Source organism: Triticum aestivum, chromosome 7A (genome assembly GCF_018294505.1).
Source record: "Triticum aestivum cultivar Chinese Spring chromosome 7A, IWGSC CS RefSeq v2.1, whole genome shotgun sequence".
In the NCBI taxonomy this organism is placed as follows: domain Eukaryota; kingdom Viridiplantae; phylum Streptophyta; class Magnoliopsida; order Poales; family Poaceae; genus Triticum; species Triticum aestivum.
Window position 1 is genome coordinate 504,070,884 of NC_057812.1, and position 14,001 is coordinate 504,084,884.

The 14,001-nt window shown below is 43.7% G+C and overlaps 1 long non-coding RNA gene across 10 annotated transcripts; it reads right to left on the bottom strand.

The window, feature by feature from the left end:
• Nucleotides 1-8,807: 8,807 nt before the first annotated feature.
• LOC123147842 (uncharacterized) lies at nt 8,808-13,793 on the bottom strand. 10 transcript variants are annotated; one of them, XR_006473481.1, is made up of 6 exons: nt 12,331-13,176; nt 12,034-12,223; nt 11,829-11,914; nt 10,217-11,740; nt 10,039-10,089; nt 8,808-9,970 (listed from the first exon to the last, which is right to left on the bottom strand). It is a non-coding gene; the product is annotated as an uncharacterized lncRNA (long non-coding RNA). The 10 variants fall into 10 exon arrangements; XR_006473482.1 differs by having other exon boundaries at nt 10,217-10,684; nt 11,631-11,740; nt 12,034-13,176; XR_006473474.1 differs by adding an exon at nt 13,187-13,793 and having other exon boundaries at nt 11,829-13,006.
• Between the last annotated feature and the right edge of the window lie 208 nt (nt 13,794-14,001).

Below are 14,001 nucleotides of genomic sequence, written 5' to 3' on the forward strand. Positions count from 1 at the left end.
TAGGATATATGTGAAGCACGTGAGTAAATGACAAACTACTCCAAAAAGATATAAGTGAAGAACACTGAGTAGTCAAATAATTAACTAGCCATGGGAGGATTCTTTTTAATTCAAGATTTCAGATCCAATGATTTTATTCAAACATCAAGTAAAATTGAAAATACGCTCCAAGCAAAACACATATCACGTGACGAATAAAAATATAGCTTCGAGTAAGGTATACCGATAGTTTTGAAGATGAAAGAGGGGATGACTTCCGGGGCATCCCCAAGCTTAGGTGCTTGAGTCTTCCTTGAATATTACCTTGGGGTGCCTTGGGAATCCCCAAGCTTAGGGTCTTTCCACTCCTTATTCTCCTCATATCGATATCTCACCCAAAGCTTGAAAACTTCAATCACACAAAACTTAATGGAACTTCGTGAGATAGGTTAGTGTGATAAAGAGTAAACCATTCACTTTGGTACTGTCAAAGACAAGATTCATAATTTTTCTCACACAATGCCTACTTTACCATATCATTTCAACAATTTATATTGAGAAATATAAGCCATGGAAACTAGAAAACAAGCAAACTATGCAATGAAAACAGAATCTGTCAGAAACAGAACAGTCTATAATGATATGAACACCAACCATAATTCTGCTACTCCAAAAATTATGAAATAAATTGGTGGATGTGAGGAATTTGTCTATTAATCTTCTGAAAATAGAATCAACTAAATCGCACTCTTCTGTAAAAAATGACAGCTGATTCGTGAGCTCAAAGTTTCTGTTTTTTACAGCAAGATCACATTAACTTTCACCCAAGTCTTCCCAAAGGTCTTACTTGGCATTTTATTGAAAAAAGCTATAATACATGATTAATACAATAGCTTAATCATGAGAGCACACAAAAACAGTAAGGTTAAATATTGGGTTGTCTCCAAACAAGCGCTTTTCTTTAATGCCTTTTAGCTAGGCATGATGATTTCAATGATGCTCACATAAAAGATAAGAATTGAAACATAAAGAGAGCATCATGAAAAATATGACTAGCACATTCGAACCTAACTCACTTCCTATGCCTAGGGATTTTTTGAGCACACAATTTATGGGAACATGAATCAACTAGCATAGGAAGGCAAAACAAGTATAACTTCAAAACTTTAAGCACATAGAGAGGAAACTTGATATTATTGCAACTCCTACAAGCATGTATTCCTCCCTCATAATAATTTTCAGTAGCATCATGAATGATTTCAACAATATAACCAGCACATAAAGCATTCTGTTCATGATCTACAAGCATACAAATTTTACTAGTCTTCACATAAGCAAAATTCTTCTCATTCGGAATAGTAGGAGCAACCTTCTTCTAAATCCACTTTAGATGATAGTACTATTCATACTCCAAAAGATATAAGTGAAGTTCATGGAGCATCCTACAATTAATATAGACTAACCAATATCCAAGCCCAAAATATATAAGTGAAGCACACAAAGCATTCTATAAAACCATACTCAAAAGATTTAAGTGAAGCACAGAGAGCAATTCTATAAGATCATACTTAAAAGATATAAGTGAAGCACATGAAGTGTTCTATAAATCAATAAAGGGCTATCTCATACTAGCATAGTTCTTAAAGGAAAAACAAAAAAACACAAAGGACACAAATCATGTGAACAAAACAAAAATCGAGGTATGCCGATAATTGTTGAAGAAGAAAGATGGGATGCCAACCGGGGCATCCCCAAGCTTAGATGCTTGAGTATCCATAGAATATTTACTTGGGTTGCCTTGGGCATCCCCAAGCTTGAGCTCTTGCCTCTCTTTATTCTTCTCACATCGGTAACTCCTTGTTCTGCGAACACTTCATCCACACAAAACTTTAACAAAAACTTTGTGAGATCCGTTAGTATAATAAAGCGAATCACTACCTTTAGGTACTGTTGCAAACTCATTCCAATTTCATATTAGAACTATACATACTGTATTCCAACTTCACCATGGTTCATACCCCCCCCCCCCCGATACTACCCATAGATTCATCGAAATAAGCGATCAACACATAAAAAAAGAATCTATCAAAAACATGACAGTCTGTAGTAATCTGGAAGTTTAGTCTACTTCTGTAACTCCAAAAAATTCTACAAATATATGACAATTTAAACAATTTGTACATAAGTAATGTGCAAAAAAATTCAGACCCATTTGACTTTCTAGTAAAAAATGTAAAATCACGCGCTATAAACAAAGTTTCTGTTTTTTACTGCACATAGTAAACAAGCAATCTAATCATCCTAAAACCGAAGCTTGGCACATTATTTTTATTATACAATGGATATATACAAGGGGATAATTGTTTTCAGAGAAGCTTCCATGAAAAAATTTACATTGAAAAACTTTTTAGGTATGAGTGGCGAGTAATTTTTTTGTATTTCCATTATTTTAATTTTTTTTGTATATTTCACCCACAACTAAACAGAAACAAAAAGGAAAAATAAAATCTACTAAGTGAAGAAAGCAAACAAGCACACATGAGAATATCAACCCCACGCTATTGCTCCACAGCAACGGCGCCAGAAAAGAGCTTGATAATCCCCAAGTGCAGGGAATCATCATAGCAATTCCCAAAGGTGGAAGTGATAAGTATGGAGTGTCGAACCCACAAGAAGCTAAAGGTAATATCAATATTCTCTCAAGTCCTATCTGCCACTGATACGACTCTATGTACACCGAACGTTTGCTTCCAACTAGAAACGAGAAATAAAACTATGTTGTGGGTATGAAGAGGATACCTTTGCATGATATCGGAGAGCTAAAATATAAAAGTAGGCATTGTTATCATAAAGTTAGAATATATTACTAAATATTATAAATAACGAGTGTGGAATAATGATGGGTCGGTGTGCGGAATTATCCTAGGCAATCGTTAACAAGACCGGTGGTCGCCATTGCAATTTCATATGAGGGAGCATAAGCTAACATACATTCTCTTCCTGGATCATATTCACTTATGATTGGAACTCTAGCAAGCATCCGCAACTACTAAAGATCATTAAGGTGAAACCCAACCATAGCATGAAAGCATCAAGTACCCTTTATCCCATACGCAACAACCCCCTTACTCGGGTTTATGCTTCTGTCACTCAAGCAACCCACTATAAGAGAATCATGAACGTATTGCAACACCCTACTGCGGGAATCCCTCATGCTTGCACGACACGGAGGGCACAATAGGACAGCACCAAAATAAAACATACAACTCATACCAATCTAGATCATCAATCAACCCAAAGACAAAGGATATCTACTCAAAACATCATAGGATAGCAACACATCATTGGATCATAATATGTGGCATAAAGCACCATGTTCAAATAGGGATTATAGCGGGGTGCGGGAGAGTGGACCGCGTAAAAGAGATGAGGATGGTGATGATGATGGTGATGTTGATGAAGATGATCTCCGCGGCGATGATTCCCCTCCCGATGGCACTCCGGCGCCACCAAGAGAGAGGAGGAGAGGTTCTCCCCTTTGTGCTTCCTCCTCCATAGCCTCCCCCCTGGATGGGGAGAGGTTCTCGGTCTGGATCTTGGCCTTCATGGTGATGATGGCCCCTCCGGGATCCTATTCCATAGCCTCCGGTGATGATGGCCCCCTCTGGCAGGGTGCCAGAGAGGGCCTAGATTGATTTCTCGTGGCTACAGAGGCTTGCGGCGACGGAACTTTCATTCTAGGTTAATTTCTGGAGGTTTGGGTATTTATAGGAGAGGTTGGCGTCGAGAACAAGTCAGGGGGGCCACGGGTAGTCCACGAAGCATAGGGGCGCGCCCCCCACCCTCGTGGGGCCCACGGGGCTCCCCTCTGGTAGATTTCTGTTCCAGTATTTTTTATAGTTTCCAGAAAAATTCTCCGTTGATTTTCATCGCATTCCGAGAACTTTTATTTCTGCACAAAAACAACACCACGATAGTTCTGCTGAAAACAGCGTCAGTCCGGGTTAGATCTAATGAAATTATACAAAAATCATATAAAACTATTGTAAACTTGGCATGAATACTTCATAAATTATCGATACGTTGGAGACGTATCATTGCGTCCATATTACGGGAAAAATGATTTGCCCCTGACTGCTAGGACCCACCAGCTACATCTTCGCACGCAAGGAAATGCCTGACAGTTGGGACCCACAGCGTCAAAGCGTACGTATCGTTGTCATTCTGGTCGCGAACATGTACGTACATACTGGTCGATCGTTTGTCTGCAGGCTGCAGCGATGAACCGTGGCCGTGCAAGGAAGGGCACATGTCATAGTAGAGGCGCGCACGTAGCATGTACACGTACGTACAACGGCCAGGGTGCAAGAAAGAAAATACGGCCACGTACGTACATACGGGCGGGGTCTCTAATGCCTACTCGCGCATACGTACGGCCAGGGTGTGTGTACATGGCTGGGTCGGAACGGACAAACCGCGTTGTCTCGTGTTCATGGGGAGGCAACAGAATGCTTGTGTTCATCGGGAGGCAACGGGACGCGTGTTGTTCATCGGGAGCCAACCGGCTTGGATGGAACAGCCGATGGAAACGAGGCCTGACGTATCGCAAAATGGAGGAAACGGCCTGGTGTTCGACCGGCCACGGTCGAAACGGGGTCCTGTTCATCGGGAGGGGTCTGGCGTACCGCAAAACGGAGGAAACGGACTTATGTTGGACCTTCTATGGTCGAAACGGGGTCCTGTTGACCGGGAGGGGTGTGGCGTACAATAAAACGGAGGAAATAGACTTGTGTTAGAGCGCTACGGTCGAAACGGGGGTCATGTTCATCGGGAGGGGTGTGGCGTACCACAAAACAGGACTCCACGGGATACTGTTTATCTCCACCGTCGACCTCCTCCAGCCTCCACGGGCTATTGTTCATCCACCGTCGACCTCCTCCAACCTCCACTTGTGACTGTTCATCCACGGGCTTCTGTTCATCCATCCTCAACCGGCTACTGTTCAACCAGCCCTCTCCACGGGGTCCTGTTCAACCACCACTCCACGGGCTACTGTTCATCCAGCCCTCCACCGGCTGCTGTTCAACCAGCCCTCCACCGGCTACTGTTCAACCAGCCCTCCATGGGGTCCTGTTCAACCAGCCCTCCACGGGGTCCTGTTCATCCACCGGCTCGATTCATCGGGGTACTGTTCATCTAGCGGCAATGGCCTCTACTACCACGGGTTCCTATTCATCCAACCTCCACCGGGAACTGTTCATCCAAACCCCCCAACAACGCTCACTGTTCATCTAGAGGCAGCATCGATCGGCTTCCGTTAGCAGCAGCATCGAAGGAATCGCTCGATCGGGTTCATTTAACAGCCATCGATCGATTGCTCGGGTTCAATAACGTGTAGCCTGCAGTGCAATCGCTTGGGTTCAGTTAGAGCCCAATGCCTTGCTCGGGTTCAGTTAGAGCGCAACGCCTTGCACACACACGCGTACGTATGAGAGAAACGTGCATCGCTCGGCCCCCGACCACCCACCGTACCGGGAACTCCCCGATATTTTCTGCGCCCTCGCTTCTACCACGGTTTTCTCCATCATGGACGGCCCAAAGAATGTCATGCAGCTGCGTCTCCGGCCCGCCCAGGACGAAAAGCCCATTTTCTGTCATGATTTTTTGTCATAGAAGTAGGAGCCCACCACATCTATGATGATACCGGGTTTTTTCACAATTATCTTCATAGAAGTGTCATAAGTATAACAGGAAAAAAATTCGTTCGGCCCAAAATGTCACGGATGTGTCTTTTTTTGTAGTGTACAAATATGTGAGTAGGGGCAGCCCTCCAAACACAGGCCCTTTCATTGACAACCGTAGGTATGAAGAGACCAAGACCTTATTCTAGCATGTCATTGTGCCGTCACCTTACCACTAAGAAAACAACGAAGAGGTCGGGCCCCTACTCCGCTAGCTGTCGACGTAGCTGCCAAACAAAAGAAAGGAGGGAGGCGGAGATGGCAGCGCCGGAGGAATCCTAGGCGACAGTGACGGCATGGGATGAACCCTAGGCGGCGACGGCAGCAGCTGTTTTTCTCGCGAGGGATCCTGCTACGTGAGTGCAAACCTTTTGGTCTGCAAACCAGTGGGTATACAGAAATAGATGCGCTTGTAGAAATTATAGGATGGATGAATATTGTTGTTGTATTGATCTGACCCAGGTGTGGAATATATATAGAGTACAATATGAGAGAGAGACTTAGAGTAGGGGACAAGTCGTACATGGTTTAAACCAATCCTATCTCTGACTCCTAATCTCTAACTTAAACATAATTATACTTTTAACATTCCCCCTCAGTCGTAGTGGGAATGAAGCGGACGATGACGACTGAATTTGAACTCTTGTACTTCCATCGTCTTCTCCGCTACACCATCATCAACTGCGCCTCTAATGGGTCGGCGCCGAGGGCGGTGACTGCGTCCCCTTTTGGTGCCTTCCTGCCTTCTCCTCTATTCCCTCCCACAGTCACAGCGGGAGTGGCGTGGACGCTAGTGATGATGTGGACGTTGTTGACTGGAGTGGTTGCTGATGTGTTGTTGTAGACGTAGCCATTAATTTCAATGTCAAGGTAGCCGATCATGGTGATGTAACCATGGTCGAGGTAGTTGTGGTCGATGGTGTGATCGTCGTGGATGATGAAGCCGCACAAAGCCGGAGGTGCAAAAAATGTGTTATGATGGAGCTGCAGTCATGGACGATGCACCTTGCGGATGTGAGAGGGTGCCATCGGCGATGAGTCCACCGGTTTGGCCAAGACCAGAGGAAGACCATCGAGCACACATCAGTTTTGCCAGAACCGTGTGGCCATGTAGGGTTGTCACTATAGTGACACTGTGTCGATGTAGTCGTGCCATCGTGGATGACGCGGTTAATGCCGTCGTCATGGCGCGGTCATTGCCGTCGTCGAGGTCGCATCTTGCAGAAAAATCTATCAGAGGACACTAGTTGTCCATCTTGTGGACGAGGTAGCGAGCGGTGTGTCAATGATGATGTTGGTGAAGACCACGTTGATGAAGACCTTGGCGATGAAGTGTCGGCTTGACACTGCAGCGGCGTGTCGATGATGATTTGTCGCTTGGAGGCGTCCCTCATGGCAACGGGGTGTCAATGTCGTGTCGTGTCAAAGAAGTATGTTGGCTCGTAGCCTGGCGTAGTCGTACTGCTCGATGTCGTTCGGCACGGGAGGTGTCGGTGTAGTTGCAGATCGGTAGCTTGATGCAGGTTCGATGCGTCGGTTCGATAGACGTCCGCCATGTGCATGGTGTGGAATCTGGCTCGGTGCTTTGATACCATGTAGAATTATAGGATGGATGAATATTGTCGTTGTATTGATCTGACCCAGGTGTGGAATATATATAGAGTATGATATGAGAGAGAAACTTGGAGTAGGGGACAAGTCGTACATGGTTTAAACCAATCCTATCTCTGACTCCTAATCTCTAACTTAAACATAAGCGGATTTGCTATTTCACATCTAGATGTGAAATAGCTATCTCACATATAAATTCCTCATTGTTGGATTTGTTTTGTTTTCAAAATTCGTGCACATATGATCTGACGATTTGTTCACTTTAATTGTACGATCTGGCGATTTATAGTGTGCGCTCACGCAGCCCGCACAGGATGTGCATGCGGCGTGCCAGCATGGGCTAGCCCATGTGTGTGCTAGCGTGAGATGCCTTTCATTTCTGTATTTTTTTTCATTTTTTGTCTATTGTTGTATTGTCTCGATGCATTGCAGTTGTTGCAGTTTGTGAGGTACTTTTTTGTCTTCTTTTCATTTCTTTTCTCACCCTTGCGACACTATAATATGTGTATATATCAGATGATGTGTGCAGGCACCTCCTTTGTGTGTGTATATACCGTATGATTGGTCATGCATTTTTTTCGTTGTTTTGATTTGTATTCATCTATGCAACATGTCCATGGAATAGTAAATCATGTATCAAAATTGCTACTCATATAGATGTGTGTGATGGCTCATCTAAGTTTTAGTTCATTTGATTTGTCCCTATAAATTGTATGCAATTCTTTGATCGGGGTTGTTTTGTCCCGTGCGTCAAGTGTCGCTCGTCTGTTGTTCATTTTACACCCTATCATGTTGTGCGTCTTTCTTTTTTGGGCTGTTTTTCATCGTCTTTTTTCGCTATGTTGTAGTTGAAGAGAAGAGTTGTCTGTATAAGTTGAAGAGATGAGTTGACCGCTGGCTCATTGGTTCTGTCTCTTGGCTCTCTCTATCCCATTGCTCTTTGTCTTGGGAGTAGAGGCGACCCGGCCAAGTTTCTAAACAGTACAATGATGGGCAACGACCCATTTCTTGTTTTTATTTTTTGTTTGCAAGTCTAACCCTAACATGTAAGAACCTTCTGTCTTTTTATTATTCTTGTTCTAGTTGCAAGTCGATCACCGACATGCATCTAGGCCCAAACCATTTTGGTCTTTCTTGCAAGTGTACTCCTAACTGTGTTCACCGTTTTTTTTTATTCTAGTTGCAAGTCGACCACCGACATGCAAACTGGAGCTCGTCTCTTTTATTTTTACTAGCACAAATGCCCGTGCGTTGCAACGGGAGAGAATTCTTTTTAGCATGCACTCAATTTTTCTAAGAAATATATATGCAAGCACAACCCCATGTTTCGCTATGAAGAAAGTGCTAGTTACCCTGTCCACCTAAACACCGAACTCAAAACATCTGACTGCATGGCACGGCAACATCAGAACGTTGCCACCCAGGGAGGCGTTGCAAAGGGATATTAATATCCTTGAACCCACGCATCTAAACAGATAAATATCAAGCCAAATAACTATTACAATAAACCGCTAAATTCTGGCATGCAAACGGAAGACAATGACAATCTCCATTTATCAAAGAACAAAAAATTGTATGAAACTAAAACAATAAATTTGGTCTCGTACTATGAATAATTCATAATACAACAACAACTTATCAGGTCAAGGGTACAAATTATTTCTAGTGAAGTGCAGAACCCATGGGTGATTGACCTTACAAATATGATAATTCTGGTAACAAAATTGCTTGTCTTTTCCATATGTGCCAAAATGATCCTTGATAGAACACATGGATATAGTTCAAAAATGAACCGAGGATCAGAAGCTTGTGGATTGACCCGTTTCAAATTTAGTATGAACATGAGTAAAATAATTATAATAATTTATGACTGGACTGGAAATGTGATCTCCTCTGTGGATCACACCTGCAAAATAATGATATAATGTACTTGAATCTAGGAAAAAACTTATATGTAAAATTTTAGATAAGACTAATACCAAGCTGTGCATGTCTAGTTGTCCTGCTGAGCTCCATCTCAGCTACAATCTCTGGACCAACTCACTTCTTAGCGATCAACAATGAGCGCAGGCAAGTCACTATGACAACACATGAATGTCTCACAACAGATGCATCCAATAATTCAAACCAGCAGTTAAGCATCACTATGTACATTGCCGATGAAGACCCTAGTACAGTGTTGCTGATTGAGAAAATAAATATGCAATGCCGATGCTACTATTTTCAGGTATATACACAGTACCAAATAGAGGTAGATTCATCAGTGAATATGTGAGTCCTTGATTGCACTGTCATCAAAAAAGCTGCTCATTGCCCATGTTTGTCTCCCAATTAGCTACAAACAGACAATAAGGTCAACTAACAATGCACATATTCATTGAGTTAAAAGCATAGCCTGCAAAATGAATCAGATGCCAAGATTTCACTATTCTTTAGTGCACTGAAGATCAATGGAAAACGCAAATCAGCAAAGGCCCGCAATCATGGTATTTCATTCAAGTCTGTAGCATTGTGATCAGGTCTGCAGTTATGGTATTCCATTCAAGTTTCTAGCATTGAGATCATCGTCGTGTCTTCGTAACCATCATGATGTACAGCCCCGGAGGTGTCAGCTGACAATACCAGCATCCATTGGAAATCTGCAACTATGTATCAGCACCTTGTCCACGTGCATGCCTGTAAGACAACTAACTCATGGTCTTCTTACCTGCTGTTCCTGATCGTTCTTCCTTGGACTTCAGTTTGGAATATTGACGGCCTAACAAATCAAAAGCATTTCAATCCATCTCATCAATCAGCTTATGTGCTAGCTCAGAGCGCCCAACCTTTTCAGGTCACTGATCAGTGGACGGTGGATATATAAATCAAAGGCTGGTGTAACTTACACGCACTTGGACTCGGGCATCGCCTTGAGGTCATGGTGGACAACGTCTGGTCCAGTCCGATCCCTGACCAAGCCGTTGTTTGGATCGGCAGGTGGGCTATGTGAGCGAGTGATGTGAGGAAGCGGACGACGTGCGCGAGTGCCAATGTGCCTGACAAATTAACTGACAACTGAAACTTTGATGAAACTAATGAACTGAATTTTCTGAATCTGATGAACTAAATCTGACGAAACTGATGAAACTGAAACTGTCGAATCTGAGGGAACTTCAGGACAGCATAGGTGGCACCGTAGTGGCCTCGTGCGAAGGCTACTGCAGCCTTAGAGGGAGCTGCACGAGGGAGGGGCAGCCGAGTTGGTCGTCATCCCTTGTCGTGGATCATTGGAGCTGCGGGTCGCAGGTGGCGGAAGAGCATATCCGGGACTGGGAGGAGTAGCCGCGGTTCACCGCATATAGGGCACGTTAATCCTGTACGGGCAGCCAGCATACCCAATCAGGATTAAGTCACGAACCCGCAATCCTGATGAAGTCAGATCTCTCGATAATAGGCTGCCCGGTGTGATACAAATGCTAGCAGTATGTGTACTTCTTAAATTAAGTGAAGCAAGTTCACACAATAATTAGAAGGTTCAGTACACTTTTCTGTTTCAAATTGTTTTTCTTGTGATGCGGCAAAGAAATTCTCCTACAGTTGCAAAAATCATTATTCATAGTTTAATAGTAATAATGTCCAGGCAGGCACAAATTTATTGCTAAATGTCCGTGCCAACTATGACATCAAAGGTCTCCCGTTGTATCTGGAGTAGTGAATCCGAAACTTTTTGTTCTACTGAACCTATATAAATCTCAGATTCTCAATCCAAGAGCTTCTAACTCTTCTCCTCGACATCAGTAACGCCCATTTGTATCTCAATTATGGTATGGAGTGAAATCTAGGGTAAAATAGAAATGATTGAATAGGCTTAGCAATGCTTTTGCAAGTTTAAAACACAACTTTCAGTGATGGGAGAAGATCAAAATTTCATGTTACCTACATGTTCAGTAAAACATGAGTACATTGCTTGCAATACGGCCTATAAGTAGGATCAAGATTTCAAGATCGGCGTTTTTGCACAAGAGAGTTTCACCAACAGTAGCAAGTTACCTGGTGGGGTATAACAACCACTGCTGCTCGCTAGAGTCCGACCGTAACGACGTATTCATATGTAAATATATATTCAATAAATATGTAAAGCCCAAATCTGTATTTTATCAATTTATTGAAGCTATAACTTTTATATTTTAACATGACATTATTAATATAGAAAACTATGTAGGTTTGCAGCATGATAATTATCAAAATGACTTTGTATATAAACTACCAATAAGATATTCCAAGTTGTTCCGAAAATAACAGAGAAATGTTACTACATACCCATACTCCTCAGGCATATTTTTCTGTTGTTATTCATACGTCATTGCATCACACACACACACACACACACACACACCAGAATTGATTGCATCAAGTGTACTCCATTGCATCTGCCAACATTAATTGCGATATATGTCAGTGTACATAGATATCAAGAAAACTTACAAACTTTCATAGAAATAACTTCAGCAATCTTACAGTTGGAGTTGCTGTCAAAATTATTCTCCATAGATCACGTGCTAGTTTTCTTTCTTTCTTTTTTTGCCTAAAGCTCTCCATCTTCACTGCATAATTGTTACGTAGGTTGAAGTGGACCTTGTTAGATCAATACAATAGGCTAATTCCCATAAGACAAATGATTTTGCAGGATACTTCGACAAATAAGTTAATGAAAATTTGCAACCTGGTAAGCAAAAGAGGTAGGCGCAAGATGAGAATTCACATGCAGTTGTAGAATAAATATGATGTGTCACCAATTAAATTGCTCTCGTCAGATTTGTTAATCATAATGGCAATCTTGGGGGAAGAAGTAGAGGGCCCTGAAGCAGGTAGGACGACACGGAGGCAGACCATGTGTGTCGCAGCTTGCGGAACTAAAATTTAAACCAGCAGCAGTTCAGGTTACATGAGAAAACTGGAAATAGTTATTTACTAAGGTTTAGTCAATATAAGGAAAAGATGGGTAGAAAGCATACTGTACCCAATTCATGGTACATGTCTCTGAGTCTTTCAACAATATTATAGCCCTGATCCTTGTCCCTTTCTTTAGAAACACTGAAATCCTCCTCAAACTTAGAAATTCAGACTATACTGCTTAGCTGCAGTATAACACCCTGACCTGAACTCTTTATTTGGTGCCAGGTAGCACTTTGATGCCGTGTTTATATGTTCCAAAACTGTAGGTGGACTGGTGGAGTACTACTTCAGTGATGAGGATCTTCTGATGCATATCATGCCATCGATTACCTCTCTTTGGACATCTTCCTTAATTTAGTAACTCAATTTTCTAATGGGAAACTAATGGCGGAGATCCTATAGACCTCTGATGCAAATTACCTATCCACGACAGAGTCATAGAACAATCAAGCTATTCTTTTTCTTTACTAATATTGCGGGTTGTACAGATCCGGCCAGACCTCACCGCCGACAGGGAGGCATTGAGGTGAGGGCCATGTTTGTTGTGATACTCATTAGCATGGCAATGAGAGGGCCTTCCGGCCCAGCGGCTTCATCAACTAGCGCGTGTGCCACTGCCATATACAAGAATCATCTACACAGAATTTCTGTTTAGTGCGTTCATGCCTTTTTAATTTGCCAGTGATCGATGCGTGGACTGCCGGAACATGCATTCTAATCAACGGGCGGTGGTGCAGACACTACAACAAACGCAATCAATTCAGAGTTAGAAACAGAAAAGGGATAAGCAGCATCTAGACCATTCACCAATTGTAGTAACTGCTTCATCTTACAGGCCACACAACTTCAAGAGCGTAGCAAGCAAGCAAGCAGAAGCAAAAAAACTAAAGCAACAAAGATAAAAGTCAAACAGCACTCACCGACGGCAACTAGAGCTCTGCGCGGCCCCTGCCAGCGCCATCGCAGACCACCAGCTCGAACGGCCCTACCATGTCACGGACCCTAACGCCGGAGCCGAACGCCAGGTCGCCATCGCCGGTCACGAAGTCGACTCCGTCGGGCCCGACCACCTCCCCCACCGCGGGGGCGTCGGGGCGGCTCCAGTCGACGGCCCCGTAGGAGGCCCGCGCCAGCGCGACCGCGGGGCCCCACGCGGGCGGGGAACTCGTAGCACTGCACGGCGTCGACGAGCGCGCCCTCGGCGTCGAGCGGCCAAACCCGGACCTCGGCGTCGGGGTACCAGCCGTACTTGTCGACGATGGCGTCGACGACATCATCGAAGAAGGTGGGATCCGGGGCGGGCACCGGCTGATGGCCCGTGAAGGCGTAGGCGTGGGAGGAGGCGTTGGAGATGGCCGCGAGCGGGGACAGCGAGGAGCAGCGCGAGGAGAAGTAGGAGGATCGGGCAGGCGTAGGATGTCCGATCCCCCCGGAGGCCCGGACCAGCGCCACCGCCATCTTCGTCCTCATGGTGTGTTGGGGACGACGGCCTAGAGTCGGGATTGGGGCAGGCGGAGACCGGGCGTTGCGTCCGTCCGTTCGGGTGAGAACGAATTGTTTTTTTACTTATCTTTATCTTTACCTCTTTATCTTTATCTTTATCTTTACCTCTTTACCTTATCTTTATCTTTACTCTTTACCTATATATATATATATATATATATATATACTAATAAAGCAGATACTGCTTCTGGTCGTACGTCATTGGTATTTTTACAGAAAAGTCCTTCTGCTT